We start from the raw sequence: 19,759 nt of genomic DNA, 5'->3' as shown, positions 1-19,759 counted from the left end.
CAAGACAAATCTGCTGTCCCTGAACCCTTCCTCTTCAGAGTCCTAGAGCCTCTGACAGAAGAGTTAATACTTGTAAAATTGCTTATTATTATTATCTTGGTGGATTTCTATATACAAAGATCAATGTGTTTCTTCATATTTCCCTTCTTCTTTTTGTTAGAATAGTCACAGTAAGTTATTCCCTGGTGGGGATACTTGTACACATAGAATCATAAACTTGTACAGATAATACCTTAGCAATGATTTAATCTCACACTCTCTTTTTAAAGCGTAGATAATAGAGTTAAGAGGGGGGGATGCCTTGTCCAGAGTCTTAGGACTAATAGCAAAGCATGAACAAGAAAAACCAGTTCTCACTCCCAGCTCCAGGCGCAGCTCTAGGCTACACTACAAAAGAAACATAGATTTCTCTCCTCTCTAAGGGTAACCAAGTATATATTCTTTACATGGAAAAGAGGAAATGGGCTTGGGCAACACACATACTGGGGTTCAGAATCTAGGTCTGCCATTCTGATATTTAGGCAAGCTTAAGTGACCTGTTTAATGTTCATAAACTTCCTTTTCTTCATCTTTACAACAGGGACCATAACACCTACTTCACAGTCTTATGTGAACAAAACTAGTATGTACATAAGGGTCCTACGTGATAATTCCTAGGTCCTCCTCTGCCCCCTTGGTCACTAGGTTAAATGTTCTCTTCCAAAAACCGAGAGGCTAACAAGGAGTTAATTTTTTTTTTTTTTTAACTTAAGCCAAGGAATGTCTGCACAGTGCCCAGCTTGGATGATGTGGTATGCCTAACTGTTTTCATGTTGATTTTCATGCCACAGTGAGCCCCTTCAGGCATGAAAACAACCAAGGATTATTTGCTTCTCTGTTCTTTCTTTTTTGGCTCTCTTGTTGTATTTTCATCACAGTCTCCAGCCCTTCCAAAAGCAGTCTGTCAGGATTTACCAGTGAATCTCAGCTTTCTTCTGCTGGGCCACCATTCAAGGACATCTTTCTGAATCAAGGAGGAGCTCATCAACATGGGACCGATTCTCAGTTACATAATTCATTCCCTCATTTCTGGAAGCTTCTTCTGAGCTTTGCCTTATACTGTCATTCTATCCAGATCTGTCCCTTCTGTGAACTCCTCTTGAACTTATAAGTTAGCATGTAATTGTTTTCTAGTCATCTTAACCTCCGTTAATTTTCTCCTTCCCCAGATTAGATTGTGAGCACTTTAAGGTTCAAAAACTAAGTCTTCTGGTTTTGTCGTTATCCCCTATGGAGTTTAGTGATGTGTCAGGTGCTTGGAGAGGTCTTTCATTAATAACTCACACGGAGGGAACTGGAACACACTGTGATAGAAATTAGCCACTCCTGATCTCAGCTCCCACCAAAGCACTGTCTTCCTTCTTGGTCGGTCAGCTATATATCTCCGCTTCTACTACCCCCCTTTTGTCCCTCTTGATTCCACTGAGAAGTGAATTGTGATCCACTGCTTCCTGGGACATCTTTATTACTGGGACTCTCTCCATCCCCACTAGCCAGGTGTGCCGTGTCCTCCTACTTACCAAAAAGCGTGGGATCTTGGACCTCACCTCTCCTCAGAGTGCCACGGCAAGTTTAAAATGGCTGAGCTCTCTTCATATTGAAAAGGGTTAGGAAACATAACCAAGCCTTAGGAACTCAGGTCTTCCTTTATTGCCATTCTGCCAAAATGCTGCTTGATTCTTAAGGAAAATGTTATTCATTGAATTATTTTTTTATTTTTGAAAAGGACCTGCAACTATCAATGTAGACTTGTTTTCTTTTTCTTTTTCTTTTTTTTAATGCTTATTTATTTATTTTGAGAGAGTGTGAGAGAGAGAATTCCAAGCAGGTTCTGCTCTGTGAGGGCTCAATCTCACAAACTATGAGATCACGACCTGAGCCGACATTAAGACTTGGACACTTAAACAAGTGAGCTACCCAGCACCCTGATGTAGAATTGCTTTCTGATGCCATTTCCTTGGATGTTAAGACCTAGGTATCAGAGCAAGATTTTACTGATTATAATCTGAACGTCTATCCTTTGAAGTTCTTTATTTCTGAATTACTATTTTATAAGCTTGCTATTATTTACAGCTGGTTATAATTATTTGCAAATAAATTATTCACAAATGTGTTACTATTTTTCATCAAATAACTGCTGTGAGCTGGGCACCGTGGATGACCGAGATGACAACGAGACATGGAGGGCATTTATGCTCAGAGGGGTATAGAATGTAGGAGGCAGGCATGGCCCTAAGAGCAAGGCTAGGAAGGAGGGATCATGCGGACTAGGGACTGAACTGGCTGACTTCCGTCAGGGTTCTAGACAGAAACATCATTGTGATTATTCGGAGGGGTTTTAAATCCCAAACCCTCTTTTGGAGGTGAGAGCAGGTTTATGAGCCATTATCCTATTTTTCCCGGCTGCACAAACTACATAGTGAAGAATATGGCATGAGGCTTCAGCATGTCTGTCAGAATAGTTCCAGAAGGCAGGAGCAGCAAATGTACTTCAAAGAACCTAGAACAAATAGCCATTTAAGACAGTTTTTAAATCCATAGCAGATCGGGCACTACAAGAAGAAGCCTGTTTCCCAGCCAAACAGTGAACAATCCTAAAAGTCCAGGCTCCCTGGACTTTGGGGAGTAATTAGAACTTGTTCAGTAATCAGCCAATTTGGATTTCTGAGAATGATTCTAAATGCAAAAAGATAAAAGTTGGGTAAAGTAAACTAACCATTGCTTCATAGTTGAATCACATAATTCAATTAGAGAATCATAAAGTTAGAAATGCTGGAGGGTCTTTTATTTGGTTTTTGGGTTTTGGGGTTTTTTTTAAGGAAAAGTTATTTAAAAGCAGTGCTATTAAAATAAAAATAACTCCTGGCTAAAAATACATGCTAAAACATTTATCTCACTAGGGACCTGAAAACAGTTGAGTGTCCAAGTTGGAGTCTAGCCCTCATTAGACCAATAAATTGGTTTTGGAACTCTGAAGTAATTATTTGATTTCTTTTGTCTACATAGCCAGTTCAGATTTGGGGTATTGTTTGCTTTAGTTGTTGGCAAAACACTGTAAACATCCAGGTTCTGGTTGCTGTGTTTTTATTATAAAGCACGGGAAAATTACTTCCATCAGAAATGAAGGGTTAGGATAAATTGTGAATAAACAATAGGTTTTGGTCAAGTTCCGATACAGGCTGCTTTTGATCCTGCACTGGAAAAATGAGACAATTCTATATTTACACATAAAGCAACCCTGATATCTGTAATAAAAGGGGAAGATTCTTCTGGATTATTTGTTTTGTTTTGTTTTGTTTTGTTTTGTTTTGTTTAATCAACAGGGTAGACACAAGAAAGGGTTGAACAGCATCTTACCAGATTATACTTTTTCCTGTGATATCATTTTTGATCTTTAAGTTTCCTCCCAGCTTTAAGAGTCTTTGATTCTTGATTCTAAAATGATGTACTAGGAAAGTCCACCAAAGCAGGGCTATTTGGAACAGGCCCAGTTGGCTCTGAAGCATAGATGTTCTCAAGAGGGGAAGCCAGTATATGAAGATGTGGTATGTGACTAACGTGTAGAATATTGTCTGATTAGAGGTACCTCAGAACTTTTCCTAACTCTGCTAACACACCCTTGGGGACCACCATATCTGGCATTTGTGTGTCTTAGTAACCAATATGGAGAACTAATTATTAACTTAATGAGCAGCAAAACCTTACTGAGCTCTACTACAACAACATGGTAGCTTACTCTAATAAGAGAAAATGACTATAAGATAGTTCATAAAAGTTTAGTTCCAACTCCACTTCTGATTGAGTTGGATGTTATTATTTCCCTAAACTAGAGATTTGGGATTACAGTGACATTCACCAAAAGATCTAAATCATGTTTACATGAAAGTTCATATGATAAAACAATAATTAAATGAAGTTTGGTTAAATGTTTTCATGATTTTTACTTTCTATCACTTTGATTCATTAAAAGTGACGACTGAAGCAATAGTCAAATTTAGTTTGTGAATTTCAATAATAAGGAATGGTAAAGAATCTTAATCCTGTTTTATATGGAAGTAATTAGGGTATTTAGGTTTCTAGGCTACTTCAGATGCCCCCACCATCCCTCATTCTTTTCTGAGTTGGCTTTCTGATCATAGTGTGGCCAGATCAGCACAAAGTATTCTAAATATATGGTCAGAACAATTCCTCTGACTTTATTCAATTTCATTGTTTATACAGTGAAGAACTTTGCTTGTTTTTATTTCTGCTAGGCCTGGTTGGAATTGGAATTCTATCTTCCAAATTTGTACAACCTTTCACTAAATGTGGAATGATATTCTGATATTTTTTTTGCCTTCCAGTCAACGATAAATTTCTTTTCTTTGTAGAACTTAGGAATAGCAAAAAGAACTAACTCATCCTTGTGGTATTTTCTAATCCATAATACACAAATAGATGATCACATGGCTAATAGAAATGTTAGTATACTCGTTTGTTTCTTTCTCTCACTTTTTTAATTTATTTTTTAGAGCAATTTTAAGTTTACAGCAAAATTCAGCAGGAGGCACAGAAATTTCCCATATGCCCTCTGCCACTGTATACGCATAGCCATTGTCAGCATCCCGCACCAGAGTGGTACATTTATTACAACCGATGAACCTACACTGGCACATCATTATCACCCACAGTCCATAGTTAACACTATCTTTCACTCTTGGTGTTGTATATTCTGTAGGTGTTGACAAATGTATAATGACATGTATTTAGCATTGCAATTTCATACAAGATAGTTTTACTGCCTTAAACATCTTTTGTGCTCTGCTTATTTATACTTCTTATGGGTGTGTACCCATTCTTATGGGTATTTTGTTGTTTTAGTTTGCATTTCCATAATGACATATGATGTGGAGCATCTTGTCATATGCTGGTTTGCCATTTGTCTATCTTCTTTGATGAAGTACCTGTTAAGATCTTTGGTCCATTTCTTAATTGGGTTGCTCATTTTCTTACTGTTAAGTTTTAAAACTTTTTTTTTTTTGGTATATTTTGGGTACCAGTCCTTTACTAGGCACATCTTTTATAAATATTTTCTCCCAGTCTGTGGCTTGTTCTTTCATTCTCTTGACAATGTCTTTTGAAGGAGAGAAATTTTTTATTTTATTGAAGGCCAGCATATCAATTATTTTTCTCATGGATCATGCCTTTGGTGTTATCTCTGAAAACAAGGTCATCTAGATTTTCTCCTATGTTATCTTCTAGGAATTTCATAGTTTTGCATTTTACATTTAGGTCTGTAATACATTTTGAGTTAGTTTTTGTGAAAGGTGTAGGGTCTGTGTCGAAGTTCTTTTTTGCACGTGGATATCCAGTTGTTGAAAAGGCTGTCTTTGCTCCATTGTGTTGCCTTTGCTCTTTTGTCAAATGTCAATTAATCGTATTCTGGCTCTCTGTTCTATTCTTTTTTTTTTTTTTTATGTTTATTTATTTTTGAGAGAGAGAGACACACACACACACAGAGCGTTAGCCGGGGAGGGTCAGAGAGAGAGGGAGACACAGAATCCGAAGCAGGCTCCAGGCTCTGAGCTGTCAGCACAGAGCCCAACGTGGAGCTCGAACCCACGAACCGTGAGATCATGACCTGAGCCAAAGTTGGCTGCCCAACTGACTGAGCCACCCAGGCACCCCTCTCTGTTCTATTCTTTTAATCTATGTATCTCTTCTTTCACCAATACCACACTGTCTTGATTGTGTAGCTTTATAGTTAGTCTTGAAGTTGAATAGTGTTAGTCCTCCAACTTTGTTCTTCTTCAGTGTTGTGTTGGCTAGTCTCTGTCTTTTGCCTCTCTATTCAAACTTTAAAATCATTTTGTTGAAATCCATAAGATAACTTGCTGAGATTTTGAGTGGGATTACTTTGAATCTGTAGATCAAATTGAGAAGAACTGACATCTTGACAATATTGAGTTTTCCTATACACAAACGTAGAGTATCTCTCTATTTATTTAGTTCTTTGATTTTTTTCATCTGAGTTTCACAGTTTTCTTCATATAGACAGATCTGAACATATTTTGTTAGATTTTTACCTAAGTATTTCATTGTTTAGGGTGCTAATGTAAATGGTAATATGTTTTTAACTTCTAAAGTCAGTGTTTAGTAGGAAAGTGATTAACTTTTTATGTATTAACCTTATATTCTATAGCCTTGCTATAATCACTTATTCTGGGAATTTTTTGGTCAGTTCTTTCAGATATTCTACATAGATGATCATGCCATTTACAAACAAAGACAGTTTTATTCCTTCCTTCTTAATCAGTACATCTTTTATTTCTTTATCTTATTACGTTGGCTAGGACTTCTAGTACAATGTTGAAATAGAGTGATGAAAGGGGACATCCCTGCTTTGTTCCTAATCTGAGTGGGAAAGCTTCTCACCATTAAGTATGTTAGCTGTAGGTTTTCTAGAAATATTATTTATCAAATTGAGGAAGTTTTCATCTCTTCCTACTTTACTAAGAGCTTTTATCACAAATGGGTATTGGATTTTGTCAAATGCTTTTTCTCCATCTATTGATATTATCATGTGATATTTCTTCTTTAGCCTGTTGATGTGATACATTACATCAGTTGATTTTTGAATGTTGAAACCACCTTACATACATGGGATAAATCCCACTCGATTATGGTGTATAATTATTTTTAAACATTGTTGGATTTGATTTGCTAATATTTTTATTGAGGATTTTTGCATCTGTCTTCATGAGAGATACTGGTCTGTAGTTTTCTTTTCCTGTAATGTCATAGTCTGGTTTTAGTATTAGGGTAATTATGGTGTCCTAGAATAAGTTAGGAAGTATTCCTTCTATTTCTGTCCTCTGACAGAGATTGTGGAAAATTGGTATAATTTCTTAAAAATATGGTATACCTCAGGGACATCTGGGTGTCTTAGTCAGTTAAGTGTCCAACTCTTGATTTCGGCTCAGATCATGATCTCAGGGTCATGGGATCGAGCCCCACATTGGGCTCTGCTCTGAGCGTGGAGCCTGCTTAAGAGTCCCTTTCTCTCTCTATCACTTGTGCTCACTCTCTCTTTTATTAAAAAAAAGAAGTGTACTTCATAAATTTGCATGTCACCCTTACACAAGGGCCATGCTAATCTCTGTATCATTCCAATTCTGGCATATGTGCTTTCAAAGCAAGTACTTTCTCCTTCAAGAAAAAAAAAATGTGTTTTCAACATTGAAAATGTTCTGAGTTTATAAGTACTGCTTTCTACAATCTCTTTTGGCTTTTTTGGGTACAAATTCACTGTGTCTATCAATGATAAAGATGGCTGGATTTCAACTTTATATTTTAGCGAATGGAAGATATTGAATGTTATACTACAGTGTAGACCATGGTAGGATGGTCTGTCTGCTCATAGGAGTAGGGATGGGGATGTTTGAGGACAAGTCTAAGCTGAGTCCTACATTTCTGACTTGCGTAAGTGAGTGAAATGAAGGATTAGCTTTAGATACATGCTGAATTTCAGTGGCCTTTGGAAGTGGGGATGTCCAGTAGGCCAGTGGGTGTACTGTCAAAGCTCAGAGAACAATCTGGACTGTAAACATTGATTTGGCAACAGTTGAAAGGGATGATTAAGAAGATATAAATGTTCGGCGCGCCTGGGTGGCTCAGTCAGTTAAGCATCTGACTTCGGCTCAGGTCATGATCTTGCGGTTTGTGGGTTTGAGCCCCGCATTGGGCTCTGTGCCGACGGCTCAGAGCCTGGAGCCTGTTTCGGATTCTGTGTCTCCTCCTCTCTCTCTGCCCCCCATGCTTATGCTCTGTCTCTCTCTGTCTCTCAATAGTAAATAAACGTTAAAAAAAATTTTTTAAAGAAGATATAATGTTGGGAGAGCCTTCTTAATAAAGTCTGAGTTAAAAGTGTTGGGAGGATGGATCTAGAAGGAAGAAACGTAAGGCCAAGATGGCAATAGGGTGCAAGAGAAAATTGGTTATTGGAGGCACTAACTATAAAATTACTGTCTTTTCTCCTCTTCATGAATGTTGAAGCCTCTTTTCAAGGAAGAGACTTATAACTTCAAATTTATTATTGCTATTTCTGATTATTTGGCTTAACAATTTCAGGTGCCCACTAAAGTCCAGAGATTATAATTCTTTTTAGCGTTTATTTTGGAATCACTTAAAATTCACACAAAAACTGCAGAAATGGTAGAGAATTCCCATATATCATTCATCCAGCTTCCAGTAGGGTTGGCACCTTATGTAACCATAGTTTAGTTATCACAATGACGATATTAACACTGGTATACAGTACTGTTAGCTAACAGTCTTTATTTGGATTTTACTAGTTTTTTCACCATTGTCCGTTTTCTGTTCCAGATCCAATATCAGAGCTCCTTAGTTCCCTACTTTCTTCAGTCTTTCATTATCTTTCATAACCTTTGCACTTTAGATAGGTACTGATCAATTATTTTGCATACAAAAGAGACCAGTTGTGTGATCACATCCTGGGATTTATTCTTACACAATTTAGGAATAAAAGTTTTAGGTTTTATTAAGACTATATTTCATGTGTGTAAATATCCTGGTGTTTACATTTTAGCAAGTTGCAGTTATTGTGACTTCTTACTTTCGTGGGGACTTGTAGCTACTTGGAAATTCCTGTTCCCTCCTTTACTACTTCTGTTCTATTTAATACAGCACTCTTTCTGTCTCCAGTAATGATACGTGAATTATTAGGTGAAGAATAACTTATTGCTTATATAGTTCCTAAGTTAATAAATTTTTACTTCATAAGTCATTTTGAAAAGCTTTATACAGATTCCTCAAAATGTTAAGCATAGAATTACTGCATGATCCACCCAATTTCACTTCTAGGTATACCCAAGATAATTGAAAGCAGGGACTCAACCAGATACTTGTACCCCAGTGTTCATAGCACAATAGCCAAAAGATGAAAACAACCCAAGTGTCTGTCAACAGATAAGTAGATAATAGAATGTGGTACATACAAATAATGGAGTATTATTTAGCCCTAAAGAAGAATGAAATTCTAATACATGCCACAATATCAATAAACCTTGAAAATGTGTGCTAAATGACATAAGCCAGACAAAAGGAGAAAGTATTGTATAACTTATAATTCTAATGTAATGCAGTCATAATTCTAGTTAATTTGCCTAGAATAGGCAAATTCATAGAGACAGAAAGAATAGCAGTTACCTGGAGCTGGGAAGAGCGGCGGAAAGGCGAATTTTTGAGTACAGAGTTTTCGTTTGGTATGATAAAAAAGTTCTGGAGGGAGGTAGTGGTGATAGTTGCACAGCATTGTAAATATACTTAACACCAATGAACTGTGCACTTAAAAATGGGTAAGAGGGTAAATTTTATGTTATATATTTTTACCACAGTTTTTAAAAAGCCTTAAGCAAACCATAACTTTTCCTGTCCCCCCCCCAATCTGTTGGATTATTTTAATCCAATATGTATTTTTTTCATATTTCACAGATTAAAATTTTTTCTGAGGAAACAGAAAAGCTGACATTATAAAAACTGTATTCCATCTATCAGAACTTTGAAAAAGTTTTATCTCCAATTTATTTGAATGTGAATAAGGTAAATTCTGGTACTGGTATTACCTTGTTGGCTTGGGTTTCATGATGAACATTCATATAAAGTTTAGTCTCTGAATGATGTACTTGCAGAATGTACCCACCTACATTCATCAGCCCTCTTGACATCATGACTCAGATTCTCCAGAAGTAAGGAGTGCAGATATCTGCTTAACTGCAGGGAATCTAGGGACTAGGGACATGGAGATTAATGAGCTCCAGATTTATGACATGATTTCCTACCTTGTTCAGTCTCATGATTGGGAGCCCCATCAGAATAATGTGGAGTAGGGAAAAAGCAGTTCTCAAAAAAAGGAATGCTGGGCAAAACAAAGATAGATGTCTACCATATCTAAGCATCTGTTACGTGCTAAGCACTGTTCTAAGGGGGTGGGATACATCAGCTAACAGACCTGCTCTCCTGGTTTACCTTCAAGCTCGTCTTGTTCAGCTGCAAAAGCATGTTGGAACTTGGGTGGCCAGTAGAAATGACATAGAGTGCTTAGACTTCTGAGGCTAATCTGTCCCCTATTCCTTGGTCAGTCATTCGAGGGCATTGAATTCATGGTGGATAGCAAGCTAGTATTTATGCCTCAGTGATGTCTTTGTAGAGGTTCTCTGTGGCTTCCAAAGTTTCAGACCAATGGATGGTGTCACTGTGGTTCAAGTGTCTGTAGCATCAGAATAGGGAGATGAACTGGGACTGTTTCAGCCCCAGGGGACAGCCTGTTGTCAGGAGCCAGTGAGGTTACTGCAGGGTTTCAGTCTCAGACCAAAATGAGATGAAAAAATAAGGAGCCTAGGTGAAATTATCCATATGGTGGGGCTCAAGCAGAGGTTCACTGGACACACAGGAATTCAGGGGCTTTCCACACACACATCAGATCCATCCTTAAGGCAGAAATACTAACTCCACTTTATGGACCAACCCCCTAGAAAAGGTGGTGTACCTGCCAGTCTTGGTTAGATTGACTTGGGACGTGGGCAGGGCCCAATCTGTTAAGTCTTCAGATAAGAAATTACTATACAATGGCAGTATGCACATCCTATCAGCAAATAAAAATAATTGCTAGTGTTGGGGCACCTGGGTGGCTCAGTTGGTTAGGCACGTGACTTGATGTTGGCTCAGGTCATGATCTCATGGTTTGTGGGATTGAGCCCTGTGTTAGGCTCAGCACTGACAGCACAGAGCCTGCTTGGGATTCTCTCTCTCCCTCTCTCTCTGCCCCTCCCCTGCGCATGCACACTCCAACTCTCCCTCCCTCCCTCCCTCTCAAAATAAGTAAGCATTAAAAAAAAATAATTGTTAGTGTCTTTTAATAAGACCCACATTTTCATTTAATCCTCAAAACAAAAACTATGAATAAAAGACACAGAAATCAGAACTGTAGTTGCAAGTTTAGGGGCACCTGGGTGGCTCAGTCGGTTAAGCGTCCAACTTCAGCGCGGGTCATGATCTCACAGTTTGTGAGTTCGAGCCCGCATCGGGCTCTGTGTTGACAGCTCAGAGCCTGGAGCCTGCTTCAGATTCCTTGTCTCCCTCTCTTTCTGCCCCTTCCCCACTTGTGCTCTGTCTCTCTCTGCCTCTCAAAACTAAATAAATTTTTTTAAAAAAATTCAGATTTAACTTGCTTAAACAATAAAGAAAAAGTTTTCAATATTGGCAGTACAGTGATGATTAAGATAGGTCCTCCCCTGCTCCCTTCTCCATCCTGATCTCACTGTGTGGAGCGATAACACTTCCCCCTTTTTGGGATATTAGGAAATACAGTTCCATATTTCAGCTCTGGAAATCACATTTAATGCTAGGTACCACACTTTTAAAGGGCCTCTGACAAATGGGAACATGTTCAGAGGAAAATGACCCAGATGGCGAGGGAATATGAAACCAAGTTATAAGAGAAACAGTTGGAGGAAGTAAGGAGATTAGCCTGAAGAAGAGATTAACCAGAGACTATTAAAGAGACCACAGTTTTTAGATTCTGGAAAAGATACTACATGGGCTAGAGATTTATCATTCTCTACCTACTAGAACTTCCCAGAACAAGGGCCACTGCAGGGGAGAAACAGGAAGAACATCAAAAAGAACTTGATAAAAATCAAAGTCATGCCAAAAGGAATGGTCATCATTGGAGGCATCAGGTCCCAAGCCCCACATCTGTGTAGTTCTTCTAACAGAGGACATCAGTCAGTGCCTGCTCACATTTTCCTTACTCCACGGATCTTTCCAGATCCCCCATGGCCAATAACATCTCTTTCCCTTGTTCTCCCTTTATACTTTTTCCTCTCTGAGGTATTTCCGTGGTTGCCTTGTGTTTTAGTTGCACTTACCTATGTCTGTCTCTCAATAGGGTTCTCAACCTTTCGACATAATGTATCCTTTACCTAACACATATTCTGTAACATGCCCCTTCCTATGCTGAACTGAAACTCATAGTTAATATAACCCTCTCCTGTATCACAGAATTCCAAAAATGCAATGTAATGCCCTAGCTGTAATAAAAAGGAGAAATAAAAAGCAAGCGATTTGTCATCACATTACATGTTTTATAGTATCTCCAGGCATGACCACACCAGGAGATGCAGTCAAGGAGGTAGATGAGAATGTGGACTCTGCATGATTAGGGCAGCTGCAGTGCAGACTGATGCAATGTATCATATGGTAGCTCGAAAACAGTGGGTTTGCTGCCTGCCGTGTAATTATCTTTTTTCTTTCTTAACTTGTAACTTTTTTCTTTTAAAATATATATAACATAAAATTGACCATTTTAACCATTTTCAAGTAGACAATTCTGTGGAATTAAGTACATGCATGTTATTGTGCAACTATCACTGCTCTCCATCTCCAGAACTTTTTCAACTCCTCCAATTCTTGATGTAATTTTCTTAAATAGTGAACAGCTAGCTCTTGGGAAACAAAGCAATGTATAGTCTTTGCTCAATTCTCATGGTACTTCTAGTTGGGAAAATTCAATGTGTATATGAAACTTGCAAAAAAAATTTTTTTTGTCCTTCTATGTGAAAGACGATTAGGGTATGAGCTCAAATACTTACCACCTATATGGACATCCAGTGGGATATAAGATAGTGCTTTGTTTTATTAAACAAATATCCCAGATATTTGTCCCAAATATCACAGAATGTCTGTATCTGTGGCACTTGTCTCCTAAGCACAAATAGTATCACCACCACCACCACCACCCCCAGGTCACTATCACAACCAGAAATTATCCTATTAGTTGCCCGACACATTGCCACCATTAAGAATAAGACCACATGGTACGTAAACTCCGGGAAGGCAAGACCCAGTTTTGTTCTCTTGTGGCCTCCTTAGTACTTGGTACAAAAGGCGCTCAGTGTTTGTAACTTTGCAGTAGAGCAGATACCCAGGTATCCCTCAAGTGTCTGTAACTCAGCTTTTCTAAAACTGAAGTGTCCTCTTCCTCTTCTTTACTCCCACTCCCAACCTGTCTTACCTCCATCGTTGTCAGTCTTTACAGCAGTCTAAAATGCTAGCCACTATAGATTCCTCTCCCTCCCTGTGCACATCCAGCCAGTTGCCAGATCATTTTGCTTCTGCCCTTCCTAACTCTGGTGGCCTCTATTTCCCCCACTCCAGCCTCCCTCTATGTCTCCACTCGGCCTCTTGTAATCTCCTTGTTTCCCATTCCCATACTTGCCCCATCAAATACACGGTGAACTCTGGCGCCTCCACACACATGCCAAGCCCTCCATGCTTTGGGAGCGTAGCTTCCTATGCCTGAAACAACGTTACCTTTTTCACCTAGAAAAACTCTGCGTCCTGTGTCAAGACCTGCCTTCAATGTCTCCTCAGCTCTCAGACCTGAGACAGAATCTGTGTCTCTGTTCATATCTTGTTGTGGCTTTCTTGCATTAAACTTTATTTGTCCACATGCCTGTGGTCTCTGCCAGACTGAGAGTTCCTGGGGCGGAAGCTAAGTGCTCATGCTTGGGAGACAGTGGCTAGAGTTTGAATGCCACCTGATTTAGCAGTCCTGTGGTCTTGGGCAAAGTCGTTAATCTCTTGAAGCCCCAGTTTTCTTATCTGTAAGATGGGGATAATGTAACGCTTATAAAGTGTTTAAAATAAAGCTTGAAATGTTAACCATTATCATGGGCTTTGTATCTGCCCAGCACCCCAAATAAACATCGTAGAGAAATTGCTTATCAGCCATTTTGAATGAAGGAAAGAAAGAATTGCTACTATTGTCAAATTTGAGATTTTATTAGTCACAAAAGCGGATGTTCTATTTGGCAGTTATAGCCAATTTTGTCACCAATAAAGTTAACCTTGGAAAAAAATATTTTTAAGTGATCTATTTTCCTAACCTTTTTAGATGCATTAAAAAGCATTCATTCTGAAACAGTAATGTGAAAACTCCTGGGCTTGTAAAGTCCATATCTGCTGTGGAAAAACTATATGCCTACAAACTCCCGTGTTTTAGACCTTTGGCTTATGTCTACCGAAATGTGAAGTGCAGGGAACGTCCACTTCCTCATACTAATCTGGAACAGTAAAGAACAGCCAGCACCACTGGTTTGGTGAGCTGAACTCAGTAACTGCCCTGCGGCTGTCTCGCCTTCAGTTAACAATACATAGTCGTATTCAGCTTATGGCTCAATTGTTTCCTTGCTTTAAGAAGACTTCCTTTTCTCTGTCTCAAGTCCTGCTTGCAGTCTAAAGCTAAATCCTAAATTTTAAAAACTTCCATAGCTAATACTCTGCTAAATGTTTAAAGCCTGACATTTAATCTCTGAGAACTGAAGCTCTCTGATTTCACTGTTTGCAGCTAGTAAATGTCACTCTAAACATTGTTGCTTTCACTCACACTTAAGCGCTTTCATCTGCAGTGGGTGCAGCGTGTCAGAGAATTCTTTGTGTGCCACTCCAGCCAGGGGAAAAAAAGACTCAGCCCGGCCTTTAAACGGAGCAAAAAAAACTGCTTGGAAGGCAAAGACGACCCTGTTTTTATATGGTGTTTGTGAACACACAATCCTGAATTCTACCAGATACTCTTAAAAAGCAACTATATTAGCTCAGCCTGAACAGGGTCCCCGCTGAGATCATACATGGTTGCCAGCCAGACAGCTCCCCACTCTTTTGTGACTGGAGGGGGACGGGAAGGTAGGGGAAAGGGGTAGGGGATGCTGTCATTACTTTAATTTCACTTTTGCCTGCAGGAGGAATCTTGTCATCTTCTGGCTCCCCAAACTATTTTCAACCTGGGTGTTTTATTTCTTAGTTCCTGAAGGCTACTGGCACACAGATTAGCTCTCACTTTTCATCATCTTGACATGAAATGGAAAATCAGTTTGTGGCTATTTTCATAGCCTGTGATTTACTCCTGTTCTTGTATCCATCTCCCCTTCATGTCCTTTGTTTGGACATATTTTTATCTCCTGTGTCTGTGGCCTTTTGTTCTGCTGGGATTTTCATGATCCTTCTTCCTTCGCCTGCCTCCTCCCCATTCCCGCAAACCCCCAGAGCCCTGTTGGGCCTTCGTTCTCTCTTGGTCCCCAGTTCCTTGCCCTGCCCCTTTTTTGCACTTGCTGCTTCTTGCCCGGCTGCCTGTCTCTCCCGTCCCTGTCTGTTCCACACACTGCTGGTGCCACCTTCTCTACTTCTCCGTGTCTTCTAGGTCCATCTCATGTACCTACAGGGCTCCCTCGGTAGTGGCCCACGATACAGCTGAGAACAAGCAGACATGCTGAACCCACCCGTAACCACTCTTGTAGACGAATGGATTACCCGCCAAATTGTTAGGCATACATGTGTTTTTACGCCAGCGGATGCCAGGGCTTCCAGTTTCCTGGCCGCCATGCAGAAGCATGAATTGGAACCTGGAAATAGAACATTCGACGAGAAGCACTAAAGTGGAATTTTAAGAAACCATGGGCTTTTCTGTCAGACATAGATTGAAGTTTCTGTTCTTTTGCTTATTAGCTTTGTGGCCTTGGGCAAATTCATTCATTCATTTAACAGATATTTATTGAGCACCTATGATGTACCTTGTTTAGTTTTTAGGGAGCCAGTTAATAGCCCTCTGTCTTCCCCTTTTATGTTCATAACCAATTGAGAAATAAGACCTAGAGAGGAAAATATTAGCTTTATCGAGTGATGAAAGCCAGATTGGAGGGTGTGGCTTTGATGTGCAGCCACCCTAGGTTTACTAATCTTCTCCCCTGAATTAGACTGCAGGCCTGCCTCTCTTCTCTACCCAGCACACTAGCCAGTGTAGAGGGTGGGTGTGGAAGAAGGGCTAGCGGGAAGAGAATGAAAAGGCCCATGGGCTTGGCAGCGCTGAGCATTCTTAGTCTGTTCTCCTAAACTCACTGCTCAGGCAAGCCTGGCAGTCCTCCTCCCCAGGGAAGGGTTGAGTGAGAAGGCTGAGAAAAAGGCACTTTACTCTCCCATCCAGGGAAACAGGAGGGGTGAGTTTTCCCTCTTAACTGTAAGCATTACACTTAATCAGTGATTGCCATAGTAAGCAAAATTAATAGTGCTGCTGTGTTTCTTCACCTGTAGAATACAGACAATCATACCCATCTCTTACTGTGGCCGTGGGGACTAGAATGACATGAGATACTATTTACAAAGAATATGAGTCCCTGTAAACTGTCCTGCTTTGGTCAGGACCAGCCTGAAGTACAAATGGTCATTCAGGAATCTGATACGTCTTCGTTGCCCTCTCTCTCTTCTCTTTCTGAGCCCTAATTTGGTCATTTCTCCCCTCCTCATCCCCGTTAAAAAAAAAAAAAGGAAGTGGGAATACCGGTCCTAAAGTTTTGATTTCTAATACGCACACTGGCCAAATCTTTTCTAATCCTGGCTTATGTGTTTTAGAAAAACTCATTAATTTGGACAAAGAAAGCATTTAGAACAATTAAGTCTACTTTAGAACTGCAAAACCGGTTGTACCTGAAGGGTCACTAAAGTACAATATGTAGTCACAAACAGGTATTATTATTTGTGAAATATATGTCTTGATTCCTCACATTTATTGTTGTTATATTAACTTCAGTGATACTTGTGTGTTTCTCTTTTACCATAGAAAATAATTGAGGTGAGCCTTGAAACCACAATGATGAAGCTAAGGAGTTTTGGGAAAGATCTTTCAGGGCATTTGGACTTTATGTTCAGCAGGAACATAAAGCAGAAGTCTGTTGACGATAACTGACAACACGATCAGGTTTGTATTTTAGGAAGAAGTCATGCAGCAGCACTTGGAGAGTGGAGTGGAGGAGCAGGAGGAAGCGAGCCCGGGAAAACAGGTGGGAGGCTCTGAGTGAGTCAGGTGAGAGGCTCACCTCAGGTAGTGGAGATCAAGGGCAGGGCCACATTGAAGAGCGTTTAGGAACAGAATTGGCAAGGTTTGGGTGAGAGGGGGAAAGAGAGCTGTATCGGATAAAAAGACTTTTTTAAAATTACAGGATTTCAAATGGTAGTCCTGCCAGAGGCCCTTTCCCAGCAGGATTAGAGGGTTAAAATGGGGAATCCAGCCCAGGAAGACAGTTGGAGCCAAAAGCAAGATGGCGTTGGCCAATAAAAGGGGTGGACCACTCCCCCAGGAGGGAGCTGGAGAAGGAACCCCCTGCCCAGCCAGAGCTGCAGGGTCTGGCATAACACAGTGATTTGCCTGCACTGACTGCAGAGAGAAGAGGAGAAAGGAAGGCAGAAAAAGTCACTCTGTTAGGGACATTTGGGGGCCACATGCTTTCGAGAATGTGAGGATGTTATAAACTCTCCTCACTCTTGCATAATTATGTCTACCCAGTTTTGTTTTGTTTTTTTCAAACACAGATCTAGCAAAAGTACTTCATTAGATACGTTGCTAGATGTTATTTGTATTGTGGACTGTATCTTTATCTCTGGGGTTTTTTTAATTGGATTCTTCTTTTGCCTTAAATTGCCTGGGTTAGAAAGAATTCAGTCCCTGCAACAGGCTCTCTCCTTGTAGTCTGTTTTTATAGGATGCTACAAGAACTCTTAGATTTTAAAAACAAAGATCTAAAAACTGAAAAAAGATCAGTGAATACTCTTGCAAAGTGGAAGGGGAAGGAGAGGGGAATGATTTTATGGCTTTAGAACAGTCCATGATGTTCTTCTCACCCTTTTATATCTATATATTGTCTAAAGGATTTTCTTGATTGAACATAGTGCTCTGGTCCCTCGTAGCAGAGCATTATTGGCATATCAATGGTGAACATATGCTTTAAATTTTAGAAGTGATTATATAAGGCAGTGAAAAACTATTTCCTCTGTTGAAAGACTAAAACTTTTCTGTTCATTTCATAGTTTTTAAAGATACTCAGTATTGGAGTGGATAGTTTTTAACTAATGACATGTTACAAAGCTTTTGTTCTTATTTATAGAAGCAGTGTACAAAGCATTGTTGTTGTTGTTGTTGTTGTTGTTTGAGGTATTTTGTGATGCTAAACTGCCCAGCACCACTAGAGATCCAATAGTGAATCAGCAATTTCTGCCAACTCTCCCTGAGACTTTTTTTAATGTTTATTTATTTAATTTGACACAGAGAAATATGTCATGTGCGCATACGTGAGCAAGTGAGGGGGGGATAGAGACAGAATCCCAAGCAGGCTCCATGCTGTCGGCGCAGAGCCCAATGCAGGGCTTGATCCCACAAACCATGAAATCATGACCTGAGCCGAAACCAAGAGTAGGACTTTACCACTTGAGCCACCCAGGCGCCCCACCCCTCAAAGACTTTTTCTGTGCACCCATTTTGTGCAAAGTACATGATAGGAGCTGAATACAGTACCGTGTTTATGGATTGTAGGCTACCTGGTGGTTCACTCATCTTCCCAGGCCCCTGTGCCAAGAAAAATGCCAGGCATCATTCCAATTCCATATACATGTTAATTCACTTAATCCTTAGAACGACCCTATGAGTTAGTTACCTGCCGGTTTTTTTTTTGTTTGTTTTTTTAGCCCCATTCTGTGGCTAAGAAAATAGGGGCATAAGGAAAAAAATTGACTTGCCCAAAGTTTGATGACTACTAAATGGCTGAGATAGGATTCAAACCGAAATAGTCTGAAACTGCAGCATCCATACTGTAATCATTACACCGTGCTTCCCATTCTGCTCAGGCCATAACTGTTGAATTCGTGAAGAAATTTCTTAATAAAGTCATAGCAGGTTGAGAAGCCCAGAGTGATTGGCTGGTGGTAGCTATTAGAACTGCAACGTGGGTTTTAACACACTTGATTATAATTCACATCAAATTTAAACTTCGCGTCTGTCAGGTGTGTGAGTGAGTGCCTTGCTCCAGCTCTTCTCCAGAATTCCCCTTGCCAGCATTTCCCCCAACCAAAAGTACCCCCGTTTTGTCTTTGGACCCAGCTCCTTGTTTCAAAGACTCAAGCCGCAAAGAGCTGGCAGGCGAGGCTGAATGGGCTGACAGTCAGTGGGGGCAGGAGTCAGGAATGACAATGTGGCTTGAAAGGCTGCATGGCACTCACTCTCCCTGGAAACGCTCTGTCAGACTCAGGAAGTGTGATTTAATCCTGGTGGAGATAATTCTATTTCATACCCTAGAGTGGATTTCTAACAGAATTTTATTTTCAGTCTCGCCCTGGGAAGCTTTACCAGTAAATAATTTGGAGGGCATTATATTTGCCCTGGTAGCTGAACTACACAAAATAGGGGTTTGTTCTTCTGCCAGCCTACGTCCTTTTCCCTTAAAAGGCTCTTCAGAGGGGACCTGAGAACCTGCTGCCCCGACAGAAGATGCCTGGACCGTGGCCCAGCAGTGCCCTCCGCAGGGTTTGGGGGAGGAGGGAAGACTGTAATGAAATCAAAAGAGCCACTGTTGATCTTGAAAGAACATCAGCCGTACCGATGACACAAGGATTCTTTTCCCCCGTCAGCTCTGAGACCCATCTTTTGGTATTTGTTGTGAGGCAACCCTAGGCAGAGAGACTAAGAAAAAAATAGCAAATATGCATAAGGGACTTGCTGAGTTCTAAGTGCTTTGTAGGCCTTACCCCACTTAGTCCTTATGTCGAAAGCAATGCTTGAATCCCCCTTTTGTAGATGATGAAACTGAGGCACAGAGAGGTGAAATAGTTCCCACCAGTTCAC

The 19,759-nt window shown here is 40.1% G+C and overlaps 1 protein-coding gene and 1 non-coding gene across 2 annotated transcripts in view; one reads left to right on the top strand and one right to left on the bottom strand.

The window, feature by feature from the left end:
• ALG14 (ALG14 UDP-N-acetylglucosaminyltransferase subunit) overlaps positions 1–19,759 on the top strand; it is a 102,012-nt gene that overhangs the window by 62,477 nt on the left and 19,776 nt on the right. The gene's annotated exons all lie outside the window — the stretch shown is intronic.
• Positions 7,118–7,221, bottom strand: LOC115522550. The gene has a single exon (XR_003971453.1). It is a non-coding gene; the product is annotated as a U6 spliceosomal RNA (small nuclear RNA).

The sequence above is a fragment of the Lynx canadensis genome, chromosome C1 (assembly GCF_007474595.2).
Source record: "Lynx canadensis isolate LIC74 chromosome C1, mLynCan4.pri.v2, whole genome shotgun sequence".
Lineage (NCBI taxonomy): Eukaryota > Metazoa > Chordata > Mammalia > Carnivora > Felidae > Lynx > Lynx canadensis.
This window is presented reverse-complemented; position numbering and strand designations above follow the sequence as displayed.